Source organism: Marmota flaviventris, chromosome 13 (genome assembly GCF_047511675.1).
Source record: "Marmota flaviventris isolate mMarFla1 chromosome 13, mMarFla1.hap1, whole genome shotgun sequence".
In the NCBI taxonomy this organism is placed as follows: domain Eukaryota; kingdom Metazoa; phylum Chordata; class Mammalia; order Rodentia; family Sciuridae; genus Marmota; species Marmota flaviventris.
Genome location: NC_092510.1, coordinates 28,881,131 through 28,906,653, shown reverse-complemented (window position 1 = coordinate 28,906,653; position 25,523 = coordinate 28,881,131).

Below are 25,523 nucleotides of genomic sequence, written 5' to 3'. Positions count from 1 at the left end.
TGCCACTGCACTCAGTTCAATAAAGTGACTTTTAAAAATCATTTAAAAAAACAAAACACATATTTTACAAGTGTAGATTGAGGTGTATGGGCATAAAATTCCACAATGTCTGAACATTGACTTACATACTTGAGCAAAGAAAAAGAAAAAAGCATTTAAGAAGCTCGTGTGGTAAGCTCTAAATAGCAAGTATGTAAAGATGTATGGCACTATTCTTTCTATTTTTATGGATATTTAAAATATTTAATAATAAAATAGTTCAATGTTTTATTTATAAAAGATATGAACACCCACCCAGCTAATCTTCAGACATTGGAATCCCTCTCGGACATCATGGCCTTGTGTCATTGAGCTGCATTTTTGCATATCATTAGTTCATGGAATATACTACCTTCTAAGACAGTCCATTCCATGTTGGAACAACTGCAACTGTTTCATATTGTGTTAAAATTTGTTTATCGGAAGTGTTTATTCTTCTACCTGAAAGTCACTCAAACGTTTATTGAAAGCAATGGTATGATAATCATTGCTAATCTTAAAAGAAGCAGTGACCTGATTTTTATATACATTGTTTTAATGCCTTCATTTAGAAAAACATTTTTAATATTCTTCTCACTTAGAAAATTTAGACGTGAAAAGAGGTGATTTCTGGGATTTGCTTTAAAGTAATTCAGAAACAGAAAAATAGTTGGGGGAAGATTTTGAATTGTTATTAATTGTTGAGATGGGATAAAAGTAAATGGGGGTTCATTAGTGTTCTCATAACTTTGGTGTATGTTTTAAAATTTCTCTGATAAAATTTATTTTTAAAAGGCTGTTATAGATATTGCATATTTTTCTGAATTTTAAATGAACCCTATTATATGTATGGCCAAAAACACGTTTTGTACATCTTTGTTTTATGTTTATTTTAAATGAACATTTGATAATATTTTCCTCTATTCAAGTTCACACTCCTGGTCACCATGTATTGTTTTTATTTATTTCCCATGGTCCCTGAAGGTGCCTCGGTCACTGGCCACTTTTGAGAGGTGGCATTTCTATTCTGTCCCAATTTTGATCCCTTCCTGTACCAGATAGTAACTGCACTTCAATGTTACAATTACATCCTAAATCAAGTCCCAGACAAAAGCTGTCAAACAGAAAATACTGAAGTACCATCAGTGCAATGTTGAAGTAAGGTTCTCTTAAAATCTTATCCTCCATAAAAGCAAAGGGAGCACTAGTAAAATAGTTGTCAAAATAAACTTTTCAGAACTGAAAATCAAAGGCAGATCAGTAGAGGAATAAACAGGGAATAGGAGGAGGGGAGGGAAGGGGAGGTGCTGGGGAGTGATATTGACCAAATTATACTGTTATGTTGTGTGCATGTACAAATATGTAACAACAAATTCCATCATCATGTACAACTGTAATGCACAAATAAAAAATATGGGGGGAATAAAAGCACTGTAGGGGATCTGGAATATTCCCCAAAGTTCACTTGTTGGAAGCATGGTCTCCAGATGATGGTGCTATTGGAAAGTGGTCAAAACTTTAGGGGGCAAGGACTAGTGAACATGGATTAACCTTTGAAATAATGAGCCAAAATAAATCTTTACTCCTTCAGGTTTATTTTCTCAGGTATTTTGTCACAGCAATGGAAACTCACTATGCATTAACCAAAGAGCCATAAAAGTCTAGGGGAATTTAAGAAAAACAGCCAAATACCAGTAAAAACAACTGCTTTTTGTGGCATTTCAACTTTTGCCCTATTTTCATTCCTCCTTTTACATTTACATTTCACAGTAGCCTTGTAAACAGTCCCACAATCATGGTAGAAATTAGTGGCCTAGCGCCATTGGAGGTAACAGAAAAGAGTAGATTCTCCTACAAAACCCTATTTTTAGAGAATTGTCATTACCTACCTGTCTGGTAGTTTCTTTGAAAGCCTTACTTGTATGGCTTGTCTACATTTGACTCCATACAGAGCTCTGTCATTTAATAACAGAACAGCCTTTTGCCCAGGTGTGTTTGTCAAAAATAATATGTGGCAATTATTTAATGTCACATTAATTTGAAGCAGTGACTATTGGGAAAAGAAAAACACAGCAAACTAACTAAAAAAGTTAAAACCAAAAGCTAAAGAATGAGCTGGCCATAAAGAGCCATATAAAGCTCTAGCGCATTTCTGAGAATCTAGTATTACACACACACACACACACGTGCAGGACTGTGCACATGGCCCACAGAGAAACACGTGCTTAGGGAAGATCTTAGAAAGCCCTGGGCACTCATCCAAGCTGAACTTGAGGCTCTTTTCAGACAGCAAGTGAAGGATAAGACAGAGCCATAAATTGCTTGTGTGTTGGAGATGTGGCCCAACACACAGAGGAGCCTTTGGCAATGTCTAGGAGACTCACTGGTTGTGGATATTTAAGGATATCCCTGTCCAAACATTAGCTGATTCCTGAAGCAACCAAGCAGAGATTTCCAAGATCACAGAAAATAAAACTAGAGACTTTACGGAATTATTCTTGTAAATTCACTAAACAAAAAGCAACAGCAGTAACAATAATGACAGAATGTGCCTGGAGAGGTAGAAGAATCTGTTTTCCAGATCGCCACCCTACATTACTTAAAATGTCCAGTTTTCAATAGCAAAATTTGAGACATGCAAGTAAAAAAGAAAATATGTTTATACAAGGGGGAAAAAGAATACAATAAAAACTATCTCTGAGAGGATCCAAAATTGAACCCACTAGACAAATACATTGAGTATGTTCAAACATTAAAGAAAAACATGACTAGAAAACTAAAGTATGAAAATGATATCTCAAAAAACAGAAAATATCAACGAAGACAGAAATTATTTTAAAAGAATAAAAAAGAAGTTCTTGAAGTTTAAAAGTGTAATCACTAAAGTAAATAAGGTCCCTATGGGCTGGGGATGTGGCTCAAGCGGTATCGCGCTCGCCTGGCATGCGTGAGGCCCGGGTTCGATCCTCAGCGCCACATACAAACAAAGATGTTGTGTCCGCCAAATACTAAAAAATGAATATTAAAATTCTCTCTCTCTCTCTCACTCTCTCTTTTAAAAAATAAATAAGGTCCTAATGAGGCTCGGCAGCAGAACTGAACAGAAAAGGGAAAGAATCAGCAGCTTGAAGATAAATTAATGGAGTTACCCAGTCTCAGAAACAGAAAGAATAAACAATGAAGAAAAAATCAATATGGCCTCAGAAACTGGTGGGACACCAGCAAACAGAGCAACACACACATATTGGGAGTCTCAGGAGACAAGAAGAGAGAGAGGAGGGCAGAAAGTATTTAAAGAATAATGACCAAAAAGCATTCCAAATTTGATGAAAAGCATTCACCTGCACACCTAGAAGCATAGTTCTTTAAGAAAAACTGAAAGTAATTCACATCTCAAATTTGACTACTTATCAATAATCAAACTGTCAAAGTCCAAAGACAAAAAGAATCTTGAAAGCAGCAAGAAAGAAACATCTCACTATTGACAAAGGATCCTCAATAAAAGTTACAGCTGATTTCTCATTCAACCCTGAGGCCTAGAAAACATGGGATGATGTATTCAAAGTGATGAATGAAAAAAAGTATTGATCAGGAACTCTACATCCAACAAAACCACCCTGTAAAATGAAGAACTTAAGATATTCCCAGATAAACAAAAACCCAAAGAATCCATCATTAGTAGATGTGCCCTACAAGATCCACTGAAAGGATTAATTCAAGGCTGATATGAAAGGACATTAGAGAGGAACTAAAATACACATGAAAAATAGAGAACAGATGAACATAGCCAAAATAAGCAAATCGAAAATAAGGTAAATATATTTTGTTTGCATCTCTTTTTTTAAAACTGCCCGATTTAAAAGATAAAGACCTAAAGGGGAAAAAAAACCCAGTGTTGCTGTTTATACACATGCAATATACATAACTATGTTATTTTATGACAATAAAGCACAAAGAAAGAAAAAGAAAATGGAACACAGCTTTTATATAGTACTGATGGTCCATTGATATTAACCTGAATTTGACTGATTTTTCAAGATGCTAATTATAATTCTAAGCATAACCACTAAGTAAATGACTCAAAAAAGCAATTTTATAATGGCAGGGAAATTGAAGGGATAAATAGGAAATATTTATTTAACAACAACTAAAGAATTTTTAAAAGATAGAAATCAAGGAGAACAACAAGGGAGGGGAAAATTAGAAGTTCATTGGACTAGACAAATGGGAATGAAGGGAAGTGGGATAGGAACAGAAAAGACAGCAGAATGAATTGGAAATATTTTTCCTATCCTGTCCTATCCTATCCTATATAGCCACAACATGGGATCCTAACTGGAACAAGTTGTACTTATTCTATGTATATATAATAAGTAAAAATACACTCTGCTGTCGTGTATATCTAGATAGAACAAAGTTTATTAAAAGAAGAAACCAAGGAAAAGAGGAACAAAAAAAAAAAAAAACTCATGTAGAAAGCAAATATATCCACCCTTACTCACAGTTTCACTTTCTGAAGTTCTAGTTACCCATAATCAACTGTGTTCCAAAAATATTAAATGGAAAATTCCAGAAATAAGTGATTTATAAATTTTAAATTATGTGCTATTCTGAGTAAGTAATGAAATCTCACTTTGTCCTGCTTGTCCCCACTCAGGACAAGAATCCATATGTATCCAAGTCCTGTGCATCTATGTTGTATATGCTATCTATCCATTAGTCACTTAGTAACTATATCAGTTATTAGATCAACTGTCATGGTGCTATAGTCAACTCACAATAACTAAACTATGGAACCAAACTAGGTGTCCTTCAACAGATAAATGGATTTTTAAAAATGTGGTATATATACATGATGGAATATTACTCAGCCTTAAAGAAAAATGAAATTATGGCATTTGCAGGAATAGGATGGAGCTGGAGAGTATCATGCAAAGCAAAATAAGGTAATCCCCAAAAAACAGATTCTAGGTATTTTCTCTGATATGTGGAGGCTAATTCACAATAAGTTGGGGAGGTGATGCTAGGGAAGAATAGAATTACTTTGGATTAGGTAGAGGGGAGCCAAGAGAGGGGAGGGATATGAGGGTAGGAAGGATAGTAGGATGAATCTGGCATTATTAGCCAATGTGCATATATGATTATGCAACTAGTGGGATTCTACATCATGTACAACCAGAAGAATGAGAAGTTATACTCCATTTATGTATGATGTGTCAAAATGTATCCTACTGTCATGTATAACTAATTAGAACTAATAAAAATGAAACTTTAAAATGTGTGAGGAAGAGACAAAGACAGAGTGCAAGCTCTGAGAAGACAACATAAAGCAGAATTAAGGTGATCATAAAAAAATTGATATTTGAACAGTAAGCTGGAAATGTAATGCAAAAACTGTAAACAAAAAAAAAACATTTCACAAATATGTGCTAAATTAGAAAAATGCATAAGAAAATAAAATAACAAATCATTACTTAAGAGAAATACAAGTTGGAAAAGGAATAAAATGTTTTAAATAGAGAATAAATTAAGAAATTAAAATAAGGACTAAAGAAAGCAATAGATAGAGAAAATAGGCAAAGAAGATCCAACTGTAAGCAACTTCTGCAAGATAATTGAGGAAATAGTGCCAGGCCTGGTGGCCATGCCTGTAATACCAGTGGCTCCGGAGGCTAAGTCAGGAGGATCACAAGTTCAAAGCCAGCCTTAGCTGATTAGGGAGGCACCCAGACCCGGTCTCTAAATAAAATGTAAAACAGGACTGGGCACGTGGCCCAGTGGTTAAGCACCCCTGGGTTCAATCCCTGGTACCAAAGAAAGAAAAAAAGAAACCTCACATCCCTCCCTTATTCTCTCTTCATTTCAATAAATTTATAAATTTCAATATAAAAGTTTTAAAAAACATAATGGAGCTGTCATAGTAATCATATGCAGGCACCTATATACTAATTTACATTCTGCAATAATAACTAAAATAATCCTGAAATAAATTAAATTACAACATGTCATTGAAAAAAGATCACTGTGATTTTTTTTTCTATTCAATAAATTTTTAAAAAATCTCTCTCTACTTGGCATCTCATCCTTCTGGCCAATAAACAACTTTACAGTTTAGGCTTCATACTTTACTATTTGAAACTTTGAGAGCTGCAAGCCTGAATATGCCCTTAAATGAAAAGTCCACATGAGGTAGAGAAAAAAATCCACTTGGAATATATATATGAAAAGATTAAGATATTTCACCCATCTTGAAAAGCCTGAGGAAACTACTACAGAACTAACTTCAAGAGGGATGTGTCACAGCTCAGGGGGCCCCGTGTGCTGCTGATACAGGTAAGCATCATTCTTATTACTTGAGAATTCTCATTTTCATATACAGCAAGCCAGGGAAATAAACAGAACTTTGATTGATTGTTCCAGGAAAAGAATGTGCAATATGGTATAAACATTTTTTTTCTGAGTAGAATGGTTCTGAGAAAGCTACAATGAGCTGGAGAGAATTCTGGGATTTGCTTTTTAAGGTCCCCTTGGGGAGCCTCAGAGCTCATTAGAATGGAAGGTGTCCTTGCAGACGCCTACCTGTGCTCTTGGAGATCTAAGCCATTTCTTTCAGTCTCTGCAATAATCACTTTTCCAACTAAAAATTTAACAGATAAGCCTTCTCCAGTGAATTGCCATGTAGCTCACTGAGATCAGAATTGAAAAACTATGAAAACAGTATTACATCTTGAACTTAATAGGACCAAAGCAGAATTATTGATTTCTAACCTCTCCACACTTGTTCTTCCCCTAGTTTTCTCCATCTCAGTAAAAGGCACCACACACCATCTAATAGCTTAAGGGAAAACCCACGAGACATTCTCATTCCTGCCTTTTTTCTCACTCACAACATACAACCCATCAAGCCTCACTGGCTTTTACTCCAAAACAATTCTTTAATTCATCCACTTCTCACTATGCCCACCACTACTAAGACGAGGTCATCACTGTCACACGTGGCCTTCTCTGGTAGCATCCTAACAAGTCTCTGTGATTCTGCTCCTGCCCCACTGCTGCACACACTCTGTCCTGAACAACTAGATGGGTCTCAGTGGGCCTCATTCCTTTCCCAACAAAAATCCATCTTCCCCAAAGCATCTCATCACACATAAATTCAAACCACGAATGGATCCCCATTCTATCAGGCGCCTTCATCCCACTCTGCCTCCTTCCTTCACTTCCCCTCACTCACTAGACAGCCGTCTTCTTTCTATTTCTCTCATGTGCCATGATTATTCCCATGTTAGGTCTTTGCATATCTGACACATTCTGGTCATTTCAAGTCTCAGCCTAAAACTGACCTCCTAACTATCTTTCAGGATTGACTGCCCACTCTTCTATTTCTCCCATTATTTTCTGTTTTAATCACATTACTTTTTTTATGGGGCGGGGGGGCGGGTTACTGGGGATTGAACCCAGGGACAATTAACCACTGAGTCACATCCTCAGCCTTTACTTTTTATTTTGAGACAAGGTCTTGCTAAGTTGCTTAGGGCCTCACTAAGTTGCTGTGACTGGCTTTGAACTTAACTTATGATCCTTCTGCCTCAGCCTCCAAAGTCACTGGGATTACAGGCATGTGCCATGGCGCGTGGCTCAGTACTTATCTTTATTTAAAATTATATTATTTATAATGTAATCATTCATGAAATATAATCTCTTTAGAAGGCAGCTTTATTTTATTTCTCACTTTTTCCCTAGATCCTAGAAGAGAGCCTGGCTCCTAGTGGGAATTCAATAAATACATGCTTAATGATTATATATATTTCACGACTACATTTACTGAGTGGTCCGTAAGTCCCTTAAAAGCGAATCAGTTCTCTTCCACAAAAAATTTCTTCAGTGCTTTAGTAAGTGTTAGAAATGGTGCCAAGAATTAGAGGCATAAAGCTTAAAATCTTAACTTTGATACTTTGTGCTCAGTGCTGGCTAAGGGGGACTCTCAATGGATTATCAATTTATAACATCCAAACAAGATTACTAAAGAGGATATTTAACATCTCAACAGCTTCCTGCACCATTATGATTGATGACAGAAATATTAATATATTTAAATCACAGATTTTCAATTAATAGAGGATGTTGGGTCAGTAATAATAGGATATTATTATAGTTGACATATAATTATTTAAGAAACAGATTTGGCATAGGACATCCCTAAACCAATGGTCCCATGGTAAGCCTACTGCAACAGGAAAGCAGCTGACAGATGAAAGCCCCAACCACTAGGATGTTGCCCTTCAGTGGCATTAATGCAAATGCAGAGGTTGACTCCAGGATGAGCAACCTCTCACCCTGACCCTGCATGGTAAAGTACCCACTGGAATGGACTATGTCAGGCAGGTGTCTACCTAGCTGCAGAGCATGATATGGAATCAAAGCAATTCATCAAGTATTTACTGGGTGCCTACTCTGCTATAGGTGTTCTGCTGGGCATCAAGATGCAGAGATAAGTAAGTCGTAAGTGCAAAGAAGCTAAATTATAGTGTATTATTGAACCCCAAGGTTTAACCCTCTTAGTTTTCCTTCCTTAAAGACTATTTCAGGTCACATTAAAATAATAATTAGTAAAAACTATACAAATACTGGTTCATTTAATCTTCATAAAAGCTCTGTGAAGTGGCACAGTTCTCATCCTCATTTTAGAAAGTCAGGAAGCTATGATACAAACCAGAAAGGTGGCACATCTGGTAAGTGGAGAGCCTTGCTCAATAGGAAATGAAGGCCACTCAGCAATCACTGGCAAGTATTTTGAATCTGTACAAATAAGCTGCAATGTAAATGCAAGACTATTATCTTTTCCAATAACTTAATTTGCCACAGGGACACTGACTGCTCCCAGAACAATGGAGATGAGAGATCGACACTCGAAAATATGAGCCACCTGGGGGGGAATTATAATTGCCATTTCCAATTTTTTTAGCACTCTTCTGTTTCTACCCTATCACCCTCCAGTTTTTTAAGTGAAGCGTTTCTGGGTATGTGTGGGTATATGCATGTGTTTTCTTTTTACATTTGAAGGAAATGACTTTGCACGATCGTACTTGTTATACACATAGGAAAGTCAGTTGGCCAGTGATTAAAAGCTCCACAATGAGTCATAAATATTAAATTTCTCTCAAAGCACTTGGCACTCTGCAAGCTGTTTTCTAGATAATGTGTGTATAACTCCAGGTCTTATAGGCTTATGAACCACAGGTTAAGAGTACAGTACCGGATTATCCCTAGGTCCTCCTGGAATAAGAGGGCTTCTCAAGGGACAAGCACTCAGACAAGCCCCTCATGCCCTTTATCATGTTTAGCTCAGACTCCCAAAAGAGGGCAGGGAGAGTTCGAATGTAATTTTCCCTCCTGCTTGTACTTCTGCTGTCCTTATGTTCCAGCCCAGCTCCTGCCATCCCTCTCATTTGTTTTCGAATCATCTGGCTTAGAGAGTTTCCTGGGACTCTCCTGGGGCTACTTACAAGGAAGCACCGACCTAACCTTTACTTCCAGTGCCCTTCAAATGTCTGCTCTCACTGCTGTTGCCACCTGGAACTCTGTGACTGCCTGGCTGTGAATCTCCATCACCAAATGTCACCTGCGATAGTTCTGTAAGCTGCCAAGACTCTGTCAGACTGCCCATGTGCTCTCTCTGATCTTCTTTTGACCTCTGATGCTCACATCTCCAGCTGACAGGGAAAAATATTTACTGGCTTGTGTTCTCCTGTTTGTAAAGGAAGAGGGAGATCTTTCAATACCATTATTTGAGCAGCCTAGTTGTTAAGTTCTATTTGCTTTGTTTTATATCTTTTTCCTGCCCTAGACACTTAGGCAACTTCAAGTATCGGATCAGGGTCATTTCAATACATCATTCCACACACTGAACCTTGGTGGACACCCTATTGCTGTCTATTACAACCTGTAATCTGGCAAGCATCCACTGCTCCATAGCATCCCACATTCCAGTCTGTCTGGACTGTAACTGCAAAGAGTATTCAAGTATTCTCTGTGCCTCAAAGAGGTGACACAGCATTTAGCAACATGTAACTTCCATTTGCCAACTTTTCAATGGGTAAATTGTGAATAAGAAGAACAAGAAATGGATCTGATAGCAGGAAGAAGGGAGGCTGGATATAGAGTGGGATAATCAGTGCTGAAAGTTAGGCAGGACTCAAAAGGAACTCAGTGCTTACTCTACGAGGCCAATACAAATATTCAAAGAAAGGCCTAGACTGGAAATTAAAGCAAATATAAAACAGAAGGGTCGGCCGCAGCAAGTCAAAACCTGGGAAAGCCAAAAGGAAATATGATTCAAGGGCAGGGCAAAGTGGAGGTCCGAAGCCTACTCACCTGATTGGTTGGCATAGAGGATAGAAAATCCATACAAAGCAAGAGAAGTCAGAGGAAAAGCAAAGTAACAACACATTTGGCAGAGGGGTCCCAAAAATCAAGGCAGCCAGCTCTTTCACACTTAATTGCTTCTGTTCTCCCCTTGCTTACAGGAAAACTAATGTAAACCTGGCCTGAAGATCTTTTTGCAGCAAGCATCTGAAATATGAGCTATACCAAAATAAATTGGAAAGTCAAATACATGCACACATAGAAAAATAAGCTTTCGAGATTCTGAGAGCAGGGGTGAGAATAAAAAGGTGAAGAAACATCAGACAGGGAGATCCAACATGGCAGCGGGCTTGGAGAGATCAAGTCTCTGACCTCTTCAGCTGCGCGGGCATAGGGAGTCGTGAACCATCTAAATGCTGTTTGCTCAGGATCACTAGGCAATGCTGAGCTGATGTGGATCTGGGGCAAACAGTCTGGGCCTCTCAGAACACACACCGAGCCCAGATCGGCTGAATTCAAGCTCCCGTTCGCCTGCGTCTCGCAGACAAACCACTGTGACTCAGCACTAAACGATCCCGCTGAAACAACTGGTCAGCCCTTCTGAACCTGCGGAGATTAATACCAACCGAGCTTTCATAGGCAGTGGCCACAGGATTGAGAAGGGGCTTGGGAGAGCCAGTCAGGACCCACCCGTTGCATTGGTCACCCAGCAAAGGGAACTAACTGTCGCCATTTGCATGGGATACCACCATGGCAGAGAACTGACGTCACCAGAATGCGGCGGAGGAGTTAACTTCATTGAAACCAGCGGCGACAGGTGTGTAACCCCCTAGCCCTTCCTCTCCACACACAACGGGGAAACCTTAAGGGCCCCTCCCAGCTCTCCCGTAAGGGCCCCTCCCAGCTCTTCCGTGAGCGCGATAGTCAGACCGAGGGAATCAGGAGTGGCACAGGACCCGCGGTGCAGAACCCCCAGCTACCGCTCCCACCAGTGCTGACAACTGAGGTCTCTTGCACCAGCTACTGGGGGCGTGGCTACCGGAGGGCAAGAAAAATTCGCTGAGGGTTCTCAGCCCCAAGCTCCACAAACTTAGGGTCTGAGGGAATGGCAAACAGGGAGAGGGTGCCCAGTCGTTCAAGAAAATAGGGCTCCTAGGAGCAGCAGACCTGGTTGGTTCTTCGAAAAAATAAATATGATTGACAGACCCTTAGCCATGCTAACGAAGAGAAGAAGAGAGAGAATTCAAATTACTAACATACGGGATGAAAAAGGCAATATCACAACAGATGCTACAGAAATACAGAAGACAATTAGAAATTATTTTGAAAACCTTATTGGAATCAATAAAATAGAAGATAGTAAAGACATCGATAAATTTCTTAAGTCATATGATTTGCCCAGACTGAGTCAGGAGGATACACACAATTTGAATAGAACAATATCAATGGATAAAATAGAAGAAGCAATCAAAAGACTACCAACCAAGAAAAGCCCAGGACTGGATGGGTATACAGAGGAGTTTTACAAAACCTTTAAAGAAGAATTAATACCAATACTTTTCAAGTTATTTCAGGAAATAGAAATAGAGGGAGCTCTTCCAAATTCATTCTATGAGGCCAACATCACCCTGATTCTGAAACCAGACAAAGACACCTCAAAGAAAGAAAACTACAGACCAATATCTCTAATGAACCTAGATGCAAAAATCCTCAATAAAATTCTGGCAAATCGGATACAAAAACACATCAAAAAAATTGTACACCATGATCAAGTAGGATTCATCCCTGGGATGCAAGGATGGTTCAATATACAGAAATCAATGTTATTCACCACATCAATAGACTCAAAGATAAGAACCATATGATCATCTCGATAGACGCAGAAAAAGCATTTGACAAAGTGCAGCATCCCTTTATGTTCAAAACATTAGAAAAACTAGGGATAACAGGAACTTACCTCAACATTGTAAAAGCTATCTAAGCTAAGCCTCAGGCTAGCATCATTCTGAATGGAGAAAAATTGAAGGCATTCCCTCTAAAATCTGGAACAAGACAGGGATGCCCTATATCACCACTTCTATTCAATATAGTTCTCGAAACACTGGCCAGAGCAATTAGACAGACGAAAGAAATTAAAGGCATAAAAATAGGAAAAGAAGAACTTAAATTATCACTATTTGCAGGAGACATGATTCTATACCTAGAAGACCCAAAAGGGTCTACAAAGAAACTACTAGAACTAATAAATGAATTCAGCAAAGTGGCAGGATATAAAATCAACACGCATAAATCAAAGGCATTTCTGTATATCAGCGACAAAACTTCTGAAACGGAAATGAGGAAAAACACCCCATTCACAATACCCTTAAAAAAATAAAATACTTGGGAATCAACCTAACAAAAGAGGTGAAAGATTTATACAATGAAAACTACAGGACCCTAAAGAGAGAAATACAAGAAGATCTTAGAAGATGGAAAAATAAACCCTGTTCATGGATAGGCAGAACTAACATCATCAAAATGGCGATATTACCAAAAGTTCTCTATAGGTTTAATGCAATGCCAATCAAAATCCCAACAGCATTTCTTGTAGAAATAGATAAAGCAATCATGAAATTCATATGGAAAAATAAAAGACCCAGAATAGCAAAAGTAACTCTAAGCAGGAAGTGTGAATCAGGCGGCATAACGATACCAGATTTCAAATTATACTACAGAGCAATAGTAACAAAAACAGCATGGTACTGGTAACAAAACAGGTGGGTGGACCAATGGTACAGAATAGAGGACACAGAGACTAATCCACAAAGTTACAACTATCTTATATTTGATAAAGGGGCTAAAAGCATGCAATGGAGGAAGGATAGCATCTTCAACAAATGGTGCTGGGAAAACTGGAAATCCATATGCAACAAAATGAAACTGAATCCCCTTCTCTCGCCATGCACAAAAGTTAACTCAAAATGGATCAAGGAGCTTGATATCAAATCAGAGACTCTGTGTCTGATAGAAGAAAAAGTTGGCTCCGATCTACATATTGTGGGGCCGGGCTCCAAATTCCTTAATAGGACACCCATTGCACAAGAGTTAATAACAAGAATCAACAAATAGGACTTACTTAAACTAAAAAGTTTTTTTCTCAGCAAGAGAAACAATAAGAGAGGTAAATAGGGAGCCTACATCCTGGGAACAAATCTTTACTCCTCACACTTCAGATAGAGCCCTAATATCCAGAGTATACAAAGAACTCAAAAAATTAGAAAATAAGATAACAAATAACCCAATCAACAAATGGGCCAAGGACCTGAACAGACACTTCTCAGAGGAGGACATACAATCAATCAACAAGTACATGAAAAAATGCTCACCATCTCTAGCAGTCAGAGAAATGTAAATCAAAACCACCCTAAGATACCATCTCACTCCAGTAAGATTGGCAGCCATTATGAAGTCAAACAACAACAAGTGCTGGCGAGGATGTGGGGAAAAGGGTACTCTTGTACATTGCTGGTGGGACTGCAAATTGGTGCAGCCAATTTGGAAAGCAGTATGGAGATTCCTGGGAAAGCTGGGAATGGAACCACCATTTGACCCAGCTATTCCCCTTCTCGAACTATTCCCTGAAGACCTTAAAAGAGCGTACTACAGGGATACTGCCACATCGATGTTCATAGCAGCACAATTCACAATAGCTAGACTGTGGAACCAACCCAGATGCCCTTCAATAGATGAATGGATAAAAAAAAAATGTGGCATTTATACACAATAGAGTATTACTCTGCACTAAAAAATGACAAAATCATGGAATTTGCAGGGAAATGGATGGCATTAGAGCAGATTATGCTAAGTGAAGCTAGCCAATCCCTAAAAAACAAATGCCAAATGTCTTCTTTGATATAATGAGAGCAACTAAGAACAGAGCAGGGAGGAAGCGCAGGAGGAAAAGATTAACATTAAACAGAGACATGAGGTGGGAGGAAAAGGGAGAGAAAAGGGAAATTGCATGGAAATGGAAGGAGACCCTCATTGTTATATAAATTACATATAAGAGATTGTGAGGGGAATGGGAAAAAAAACAAGTAGATGGGGTAGAGAGAGAAGATGGGAGGGGAGGGGAGGGGGGATAGTTGAGGATAGGAAAGGTAGCAGAATACAACAGTCACTAATATGGCATTATGTAAAAATGTGGATGTGTAATCGATGTGATTCTGCAATCTGTATTTGGGGTAAAAATGGGAGTTCATAAACCACTTGAATCTAATGTATGAAATATGATATGTCAAGAGCTTTGTAATGTTTTGAACAACCAATAAAAAAAAAAAGAAACATCAGACACTAACAGACAGGACCCAGAAGTGGAGCGAACCCTGCTCAGATTGAAAGAAGCAGGTGATAAAGTCCAAAGAAAGCCACCTCCATGTGAAACAAACAGAATACTTGTCTTAAGGAAGGATTTTGAACAACTGGTGGCGAGCTTGGGATAAATTAATGAGACATGATTTTAAAATTAGCACAAAACGGAAAAGGATGGCTGCTCCTCTGGAATTTGCCCCTCCCTCCACCCCAAAATGAAATAGAAAGTAAGATATAAATAAGAGTGGTTAGGAGATAACGTTTATTGTAATTGAATACCAGATACCTATAAGTTTATTATATTCTGTGTATATTTGGACTTCTTATTCTTAATACTAAGTACACAGAAAATAAAGTGTGTTCAGAAATGGAAAGGAATCACAGTATACTACATGATTCATCTGTAAATCATTTACTAGACATAATCATGTTAGCGTTCTCTATTGCTATGACCATAATTATGATGCACCTACACTGGGTAGAGCAGTTTATTGGAGTAGAGTATCAAACAAGTTTCTTCCTAGTCTTTCATAATGGGAGGTTTGGCTTTGGCCAGATGTTGTCAAACTTTTTAGTTTTTGTAACAACATTTACCTATTGCCTTTTGATTATTAAATGCTCCCCCCTGCAAAGTTTATTTCTCAAGCTCCTTTGTCATCTGGCTTTAGGCTACAATCATTTAATGAAAGATGGGGGGAAGAAAAGAGAATCTAGGGCATCCACTCCATCCCTGTTTTCTCTGCTTCTGATGATGGCTGCTCTTGTCCATGGTTCCTGCTCCTCATAGATCAGCACCCTATTCCTGGCCCTAGCTCCCTCTGATGGATTCTAAATCAGAAATGATTCAACACAAAACCATCCTTTAAAAAAATACATGCAAATAAGACATACTCCATGTCTGTATAAATATATCAAAGTAAACTCTACTGTATAATACAACAAAATAAATGAAAAAATGCATGTACAAGTTTCATTTTAACAGTTGGAATTTTTCATTATTCTTTCATATTCTCTTAGGGTTTTTCAAATTTTCATTCTACTTCCCTCGCATAATTTCATATAAACTCAATATTGAAAAATATTTCATTAGTCATCAAGCAGTTGTGCAGCAAAATATGTACATAACTCTTTTAATGTGATCACAAGTCTTAATGTGATCAAATTTCTTCTGGAATGAATGGTCACTAAAATTATTATTGGTAAACACTTGATCTAAATGGCATTTATACAAAACAAATTTTGGTAAGTAACTGAAAAATAAGGAGTCAAATTTTAGTGCAATGTTGTCCAATGAAATAAATTTGTTGATTTTTTCCCCTGTATTAGTTGATACATCTATGGATGAAATGGTTTGTTGCTGAACAACAACAATAAAAAGGGTCAGCGCTTATTCTATTTCTCATTTCTTGCTTCTACAAATGTTATCACTAAGAAACTGTGTTCATGTGAATAAGTAAATGAATGGACATTTTTTTTCTTTTAAAAAGCAATTCTTTGAACTCTTCTTCTGGTTACAAATCAGTTCTGTCATCGTGTTTTTGTTTTGTTTTTTAATAATGTATCACCTAACAATTTCATTGGATCCTTTGGTTTTTCTGGAATGTAAAATATTGGAAATCACCTGAATTGCAAATATATATATATATATATATATATATATATATATATATATATATAGAGAGAGAGAGAGAGAGAGAGAGAGAGAGAGAGAGAGATTTCCCAAGACTTTTGAGTCATTTGCTTTCTATACACTATATTTCAGGAAAGGTAGTCTTTACATGAACTTAGGAAATTATCATTAATTATACTTACTACCTTTCAATTTAAAGGAATCTTGTTCAACTTTAGAGGAATTGAGGAAACTCAAAATATTGTTCAAATTACATTTTTACCTATGCAATATTTTTATAAAGTACTTTTATTTAATCACAAACTTTCTATCTTCATTGAAACTGTGGACCCATAGATTTACCTAATAAAAATTATGGGAATTCTCTGTCATTTAACTTGGTTAGGAAGGTCAAGTCTTTTCCACCAGCCATACAAACCTACTCTTTGCCAAAAACTGTCTGATTCTATTTTCAATTGCAATAAGCATTTTATTATGTACTTCAGATAATGTTTTGAAAATAACATTACTATAATTATTCAGGATTAAATTATTGTATATGTAGTGAATTTAATACATGTATTTCATAATACGCTTTTAAGATAACAAATCAATATCTTATTACTTATTTTCTACCTAATGAGAGCACACTATGTTGCTAAATTGTGTTATTTATGAAGCAAGAAGTATAATTAAAAGCCACAGAATTCAGCAAATATATTCTGATGCCTGGCTTTTTGGAGTAATTAAAAAAGAATCAAATTTTTAAAATCAGAAATGAATCCACTTTAGACATTATCACCAAACTTTACTTACATACTTTATGTAAGAGCTCACACTGCTAAAAACTAATCAGATGATTGGTTAGCTAGAATTTCGTTGTTGTTAGTAGGAAGTGGAAATACTAAGTATTTTATGGGATAAAACAAAAAGCACTTTATTGGGTTTCAAATAAATGTTTCAAAACATACTTTGATAAAATAGCTACTACTATTAAGTAACACATTCCAAATCTCAAAGAAACCATGTAAAAGTTTTATCCATAGATTTTACCCACAGCATTTTGAAAATTTTGTTAGTACTGGGAAACAGTCCAGTTATATATAAAAGAATCAATGACAGCAATCTATACTGCTTTGGCTATTAGAAGATGCTTTTTGCTCTCAGCTAATTATGTGTCATAAGGATAATTGTAGAAAATAGCTGAAATGAACTTGCATTTTGATATTTTTAAAGTTGTTTCAGTGTTCAATATTTCTACTGCTTTGTTTTGCTCCTGAGGGACCTTGCCTCAGAACTGTGCAAGTAATAATAATAATAGTGGGAGGATTGAAGAAATTGATCTTTACTACCACTGCCCTACTTTATCATCTACCCAAATTCTAAATATGCCAACAAGAACAAAAATACCAATTTTCCAAGAACAAACTTCACCTTTAATAGCAATATGTTAGAAAGTCTTGCCAGGTTATGGTGTTGTGATTGACCTTTAACAGAGTCTCCTCTTTTATTTGGCACTTTTGAAGTTCAATTTCACCAGGAAAGATTTTTGGATGAATGAGAATAAATACCTTGTTTCTTCAACTGAGAGAAGAGCAATTGTGAGATCAAATTTCATCTCAGCTACTATAATTTTAGGAAAGAATCACATAGAATTTGAAAGCCTAAAATTGAATATCTAAATCTCTGCCTATGCAACCCTTGAAAAATCACTGTGTGCTCCAATCTGAGAGCCACTGGTCTTGTTCATTTTACATTTGCAGTGTTTGGATTTAATTAAGGGTCTCCATTTATCTTTTGTCATTTGTATGGCATGTAACATACAGGGGTCTTCCTCACTTATTCATTTACTCAAATGTTTCTCTAAGAAGTCTCAATTCCAGAGGATCTCTTAAAGATTTGACCCCTAAAATGACAACAGTTACAGCTTTCAGACTTGATCTGATCTCAGTCTTCAACAACCAGTTCCATTCTCTGCTGTGGTACAGTGAAGTCCTTTGGTCATAGTCACTTCCTGATTTAGGCGTGAACTGAAAACTTACCCATTGTGAAGTACCAGGTCACTTCCTATGCAACACAATTAGCAACCTTCCCAAGGGGTCATTGCCATGTCACTACATCACACTCCTCCTCTGTGGGTTTCATTTACACCTTCAGAAACACATTGTTTTTAAAATGTTGAAATAAATGATTTTAATGATTTTGTGATCTTATAATTTTTAACCAATCATAACTTTGTTAATGAATATGAAACATTCCATTTTTAAAAAAATTTTAGAAAGGACATTTAACATCTTTTCCATTTATTCACTCACTTAGCAAAGATTTATTAAATACTTATGTGCCAGGCTCTCATGGCAAGAGATGTGAATACAAACATGGAAAAAACAAAACAGGATTGCCAACAATAGACATGGAGAAGAGATTAGTGATTCCAGGGGACAGGAATGGGGCAGGGAGGAGAGTGCCACTATAAAGAACAGCACAAGGGAATTCCTTTGTGGTTATAAAACAGTTTTGAGTTCAAAGGTAGGTAGGTACAAAGCAGAGATTGACAAACTTTTTCTGTAAAGGAACAGATCGTAAATATTTTAAGAAAGCTATGTTCGGCAAACCAATATTAGCAAAAGTAGTTGGTCTTGCACGTAGTTCACTCTGAAAAATCTGAAAGACTTTTACAGCTTTAGACAGAACTTCTAAATTTGAATACCCCCCATCCCCCCACTCCCCACCCCCCTCCACCCCACACCCCACACCCCCCCGCCCCACTCACCCAGGATGAAGTTGCAGGCCTCAGTAACAGAACAAAGAAGTGCAAAAAAATCTGTGGAGGATGTGGAGGATGTGAGGAGGGGAGGTGGCCAGAAAGAGGATAGCTCACAAATCTTCTAATGACAAAATAGGAAAAGCAATGGTTTATATTGAGGTTGCAAAGCACAGCCCATGGGGAAGATCTGGCCTACTGCTTGTTTTTGTAAATACAGTTTTATTGGAACCATTCATCCATGTATCCATTCATCTATGTATTATCAATGGCTATATTAACACCACCATAGCAGAGGTAAGTAGCTGTAGCTGTGAACCATGTGGTTCACAAACCTTAAAATATTTACTATCTAGCCTTTTATGAAAAGGTTTGCTGACTCCTATTTTGCATCCCTCAGCAGAACCAGCTGCACACGGTGAAGAAACAACCCTCTATGAAGCTTGGTGACGTATAGTGCTTCTACTGATATTAGCTTGGCTCTCATACATTTGAGGAAGAATGAGGAATTTGTCTTTTAGTTATTTTCAAATAAGAAAACTGAATTCAGAAAATTAAGTGTTTTGCCTGAGGTTATGTAAGTAGAAAAGATATTCTGATTTCTTGGCCAATTAATTTTCTTTCACTTCCAATATGTTTCTTTACATATAGTATAATATTAAATTTCAGCCAGTCTCTCAATCATGAGAAATTCTAAATGATTGCTATATATAAACATAACTGTTTAGATTTCTAAAGCTCACAGTTTACCAATCTAAAAGTTATCTGAAGAGTAGCTTGTGTCCTCATCTCCACACCAATTCACCCAGAAAACTCTTATTGATCCAGAAGATTCAATCCAAATGCCATCTTATCATGGAAGTCTTTGCCATGTTCTTTTTTATGTGCTCCATGTTTCCTTTAATAATTGTTATATTTTATTATATGGGTCTGTGTATGCTTTCTGTGTTTAGTATGTAATCATATTTACTGGACTATCAACCTTATCCATAACCATGTCTGTTTTGCCGAGTCTAATGAGAACACAGTGCCTGCCACGCAACTGTTACTTAAATGAATAAAGGAACAGTTTGTTCATAATGGAGCTGAACTCCACAGGCCATGACTTTCTGATCCATGACCATTCCGTCTCCAGATGAATAGTATTACCAGGGCAGGACATTCCACTTTGGAACAGCTCTAATAACTAGTGTTTTTAAAGTACTGAAATCTATCTTTTCAATTTTTACCAAGTAGTTGTAGTTCTTCCCAGCAGGATAGAAGTAAACAAGCGTGTTCTCTTCTTTATCACTCTCTCTCTGAGAAAATCTTTGCTGTGAATTATTTTTATAGATTAGAGTTCCTTGTTATTTTTCAGTTATTCCTTTCTTGACTTGATTCTTGGACCTGCCATTCCTCTGACTGGTCTCCTCTCTGTAGTGGTTAAGAGAATAGACTACACAGTCAAAATTCATGTTTGGATCTTAGCGTTACATTCATTAACTTGAGAAACCTTGGCAAATTTCAAAATCTCTCTTTGCTTTCATTTCATCTGTAAAACAGAAATAGTAATAGCATTGACCTTAACAAATGAAGAATAAATGAGTTATTATACAAAAACACCTTAGAAAGGTGCCTGGTGAAAAGCAAGCACTCTTCAGAAGCAGAGCAAAAATAGCATTTAAACACTATATGATGTCTATTATGATTATTCTTCTATAAGTGGCTCAGTCACAGTTCAATGTGAGAAGCAGATATGAATTATAGAATAAGAATATTAATACAGATGATCCCTGACAATGAATTGACTTAATGATTTTTCATCTTTATAAGGGTGTGAAAGTGATATGCATTCAGTAGAAACCATACTTCTAATTCTGAATTTTGATCTTTTCCTGGCCCGTGATACTGGTACATTACTCATGGGATGTTGGGCTGCAAACTCCAAGTCAGCCGCCCAATCACAAGAATTAACAACTGACACTCTGAAGCATGCTGTGCTGCTAAGGGAGGATGTTTGCTTAGGATAGGTATAATAAATGCATTTTTGACTAATGATGTTTTCAAACTTTCTATGGGTTTATCAGGATGTTAGTTGAAGTGCATCTGTGTAAGAACTGCACCCGGCTTGTAGCCTCTCTCTTAAAACTGCTGTCAACAATAGAACCCAAGCAGAACAGAACAGCAACACAGTGGGGCTCCTGCAGCCCATGCTCCGCAAGTGGGACTCCGATCCCAGTGAAGCTTCTCCAGAGCTCGCATGCTTTCGTTGATCATAGCAGCTTTTTCTCGGTGACCTTTCTGACATTGAAAATCTCATCCCCCTTTTCGTGTGTCCCACTGTTGAGCTTCTTTTGGCCACCTAACTTGGGAGCATGCAGTAAAGGGGACTCAGGAAAAGCAGTTCCATCTTAACCAAGTGGACAATAAATGGTTAATAAAAATTAAAACTAGTATATTTTATTTTTTATAATTTATTCTCCTTAAAATTTCAAATATAAATTGGCAGTTATGGTTCTCCCTGTTCCAATGGAAGTCATTTTGTAACTTGATTCTCAGATGCTAGTATTAGCTAGCCCTCATATATCCAAACTAATACATGTGTTTTGGGATGTCTGAGGAGAGACCCTGAATAGGATAAATCTATAGTATTTCTCAAACTGGCATTCCATGGAACATAAATTCACAATATGCTCAGAAAATGCTGTATGTCTGTACGTAATATTGCCCTCTTCATATCACACTAAGTAACTTTGAAAAACAGTGAGTTCAACAAAATCTACAGATTGCTTTTCTGATGACTATTCCAGATTCTATTTAGAGAAAAATGTATGTTCCCACCCACTTTCCCCTTTTATAGAAAACTGAGACTTCAAGCACCAAAGCAAGGTTATTGTGACTTTGACATTTGCATTAACAACTGTACACAGTATCGAAACATATCTCTCTCACCCTAACCAAACTCATAGACATTTAACTCTTGTTCACTTCACTAGTCAAAGGGTCGTGGTTTGGATCCAATTAGTCTACCCTGATTAACTTCCATAATTCCAAATCTCAAAGAGAAAATATAAGAAGTAGATAGCTAGTATTTATACTTTTCCCCTCAAAGGAACCTTGAATTTCTTATGTACCAGCTCTTCCTAGTATTAGTTGTACATCCTGAGAACCTAGAGGAGTGGCAGCATTGGTCAAGTCAAAACCAGATTCCTAGGGGCTGGGGAGGCAGCTCAGTGATAGAGTTTTTACCTAGCATGTGCACTGGCGTTGATCTCTTGCACTGAAAAAAAGAAAAAATTTTCTTCCTATTACCATTTGTAAAATCAAATGGTCACATAAGTGTCTCTATTCTGAATTAAAAGGACTGCTCCTGTGACCTACTGTCTACAACCTTAGATTAAGAACAGAAGTCTGCAGACCCACCAGCAATGTATGAGTGTACCTTTCCCCCCACATTCTCGCCTTATTGTTGTTTGTATTCATTATAGCTGCCATTCTGACTGGAGTGAGATGAAATCTTAGAGTAGTTTTAATTTGCATTTCTCTAATTGTAGAGATGGTGCAGCCAATATGGAAATCAGTTTGGAGATTCCTTGGAAAACTGGGAATGGAACCACCATTTGACCCAGCTATCCCTCTCCTAGGTCTATATCCAAAGGACTTAAAAACAGCATACTATGGGGACACAGCCACATTAATGTTTATAGCAACACTATTCACAATAGCTAAACTGTGGGACCAACCTAGATGCCCTTTAGTAGATGAATGGATAAAAAAAATGTGGCATATATACACAATGAAATATTACTCAGCAATAAAAGAGAAGAAAATCATGGCATTTGCAGGTAAATGGATGGAGTTGGATAAGATAATGATAAGTGAAGTTAGCCAATCCCAAAAAACCATTGCCAAATGTTCTCTCTGATATAAAAGAGGCTGATTTATAGTGGGGTAGGAAGGGGGAACAAGGGAAGAATAGACGGACTCTAGATAGAACAGAGAGGTAGGAGGGTAAGGGAGGTGGCATGGGGTTAGAAATGATGGTGGAATGAGATGGACATCGTTATCCAAAGAACATGTAGGAAGACACGAATCGGTGTGAATATACTTTGCATACAACCAGAGATATGAAAAATTGCGCTCTACATGTGTGATAAGAATTGTAATGCACTCTGCTGTCATATATAAGTTTTTTAAAAAAAGAAAAAATATCTTCAGAGCAAAAAAATAAAACAAAAGAAAAACAATTTTAAAAAAAGGTCTGGGATTCTCATCATCATTCAAATCCCATTTAATCTCTGTCTTGACAAGTAACCAGTTATTTTCCTCTAGGATTTGAAGAAGCCTTAAATACTTTATATAAAGTGTTTAGCACAGTTTGGGGGATGGAATGCATGCTCCACAAAGGGGACCTATTAACATGACTGATTATTTTAATCTCCCTAATTATCTGAAGGACCATAGGACAAGGATCAAGTTTTATATATATATAGCTTTCTGGCAGTAAGCACATAATTGGCTTAATAAATACTTTATTGAAGAAATGAAGTACCTTATTTTCCATTTTTCTTTTTCTTACACCCTAAGTTTCTTGGACTCAATTTGTCTAAAGTAATCATTTCTATTCAAAGCAAACATTTACTATTCTCTATCTAAATTCCTCTAAAACCACAACCCAACACATTCAAGAAAGCAGAGTTTCAAAATCTTTGCAGTTATGTCAATAATTTTGGAAGATCGATTCCAAGACTCAATCAGACAGCTGGTTAGAGAACAATCTCTTGGTCCACATGAACATGAAGTTAATGCCGTGATGGTATTTCAACAAATCTTAAAAATATGGGGTTCAGCCTCAGCCTCCTCCAAACAGAGTTGGTGCTATTGCAGGATTCCTCTGCCCACTCCTGGGTGATGTTAGCAATGAGAGCTTCAATCAAAATGTTACTTGATAGGCTGGGCATGGTGGCACATGCCAGTAATCCCAGCAGCTCAGGAGGCTGAGACAGGAGGGTCGCAAGTTCAAAGCCAGCCTCAGCAACAGAGATGTGCTAAGCAACTCAGTAAGACCCTGTCTCTAAGTAAACCACAAAATAGGGCTGGGTATGTGGCTCAGTAGTCAAGTACTCCTGAGTTCAATCTCTGGTAACAACAACAACAACAACAACAAAATTACTTGATAGCCAGGAATATCACAGTCCAACTTTGCGTATGGCACTGGAGTTTAGTTCTCATTCAAAAAGTGTACAAATAAAGCCATCAATGAGTTCAGGCCTTCAGATATACAGACTCTATACTCATACATACATAGAAAGAGAGGATAAAACACCATTCTATAAATCTGTCATACTGATACCTTTTTGCTTTCCACCTGCTTTCTTCTATACTGACCCTAGGTTAGTTGAAAAGAGGAAGTGTAAGTGAAGTCTCTTCTGAAAGGGTACCTTTCAATATGATCTGAAGGAAGGGAACCGGCTCCTCAACTGGAAGTTCTCTGATAATAGAATAAGAGGTAGTTAATGCCCTATAATCAGATGTAGTATCCACTAATTTCTGGATAAAAAGACATGACCCTTTGAAAACTGCATGCCACCATGTTACATGAGGAGGTGTTATGGGCTGAAAGTCTGTGTCTCTCCCAAATCAATTCATTGATTTTCTAACCCACATTGTAATGGTGTTTGGTAATAGAGTCTTTGAGAGGTCATTATGGTTAAATACGGTCATGCGAGTAGGAATCTCATGACAGGATTAGTGCCCTTATAAGAAAAAACATCAGAGATCTCTCTGTCCACCCCACTTATGAACACAAAAGGTCCTGTGAGCATGCAACAAGATGGCAACTGCCTACAAGCTAGGAAGAGCACACTCTCCAGGACCTGCACTAGCCAGAACTTTGCATTGTTCATGCCATTAGTTCCAAATTTTGTTAAATCATCATCTTTTCAGTAGCATACAGAGAAATAGATCAACAATTATAACATAGCCTCCAAGCTGTAAAAAAAAATGGGAATCTTTATTGTTTAAGCCACCCAGTCTATGGTATGTAGTTATGGCAGCCTAAGCTGACTAATATACCTTCACTTCCCCATCTCTCTGCTTTCTTGTTTCTTCCACATGTATCAGAAATAGATTTCTGTTGCAAAGCTGATCAAACAAAGGAATTTCAAGAATATTCAATCAAATGGTTGTTTAGGGTCCTAACGACACTTATCATCCTTCTTCTACAATTATACTATAGGTGATAAAGTCCTAAAAAATAATGTGGTTTATAATTTCTGCTGCAACAAACTACCACAAAATTGTAGCTTAAAACAACACAAATTTATTTTCTTACAAGTGATAAATTTCAGCAATTCAATAAATTTTATTGAATTAAAATCAGAGTTAGTTCCTCCTAAGGCCCCAGGAGAGACTTTGCTCTCTGATGCTTCTGGCTTC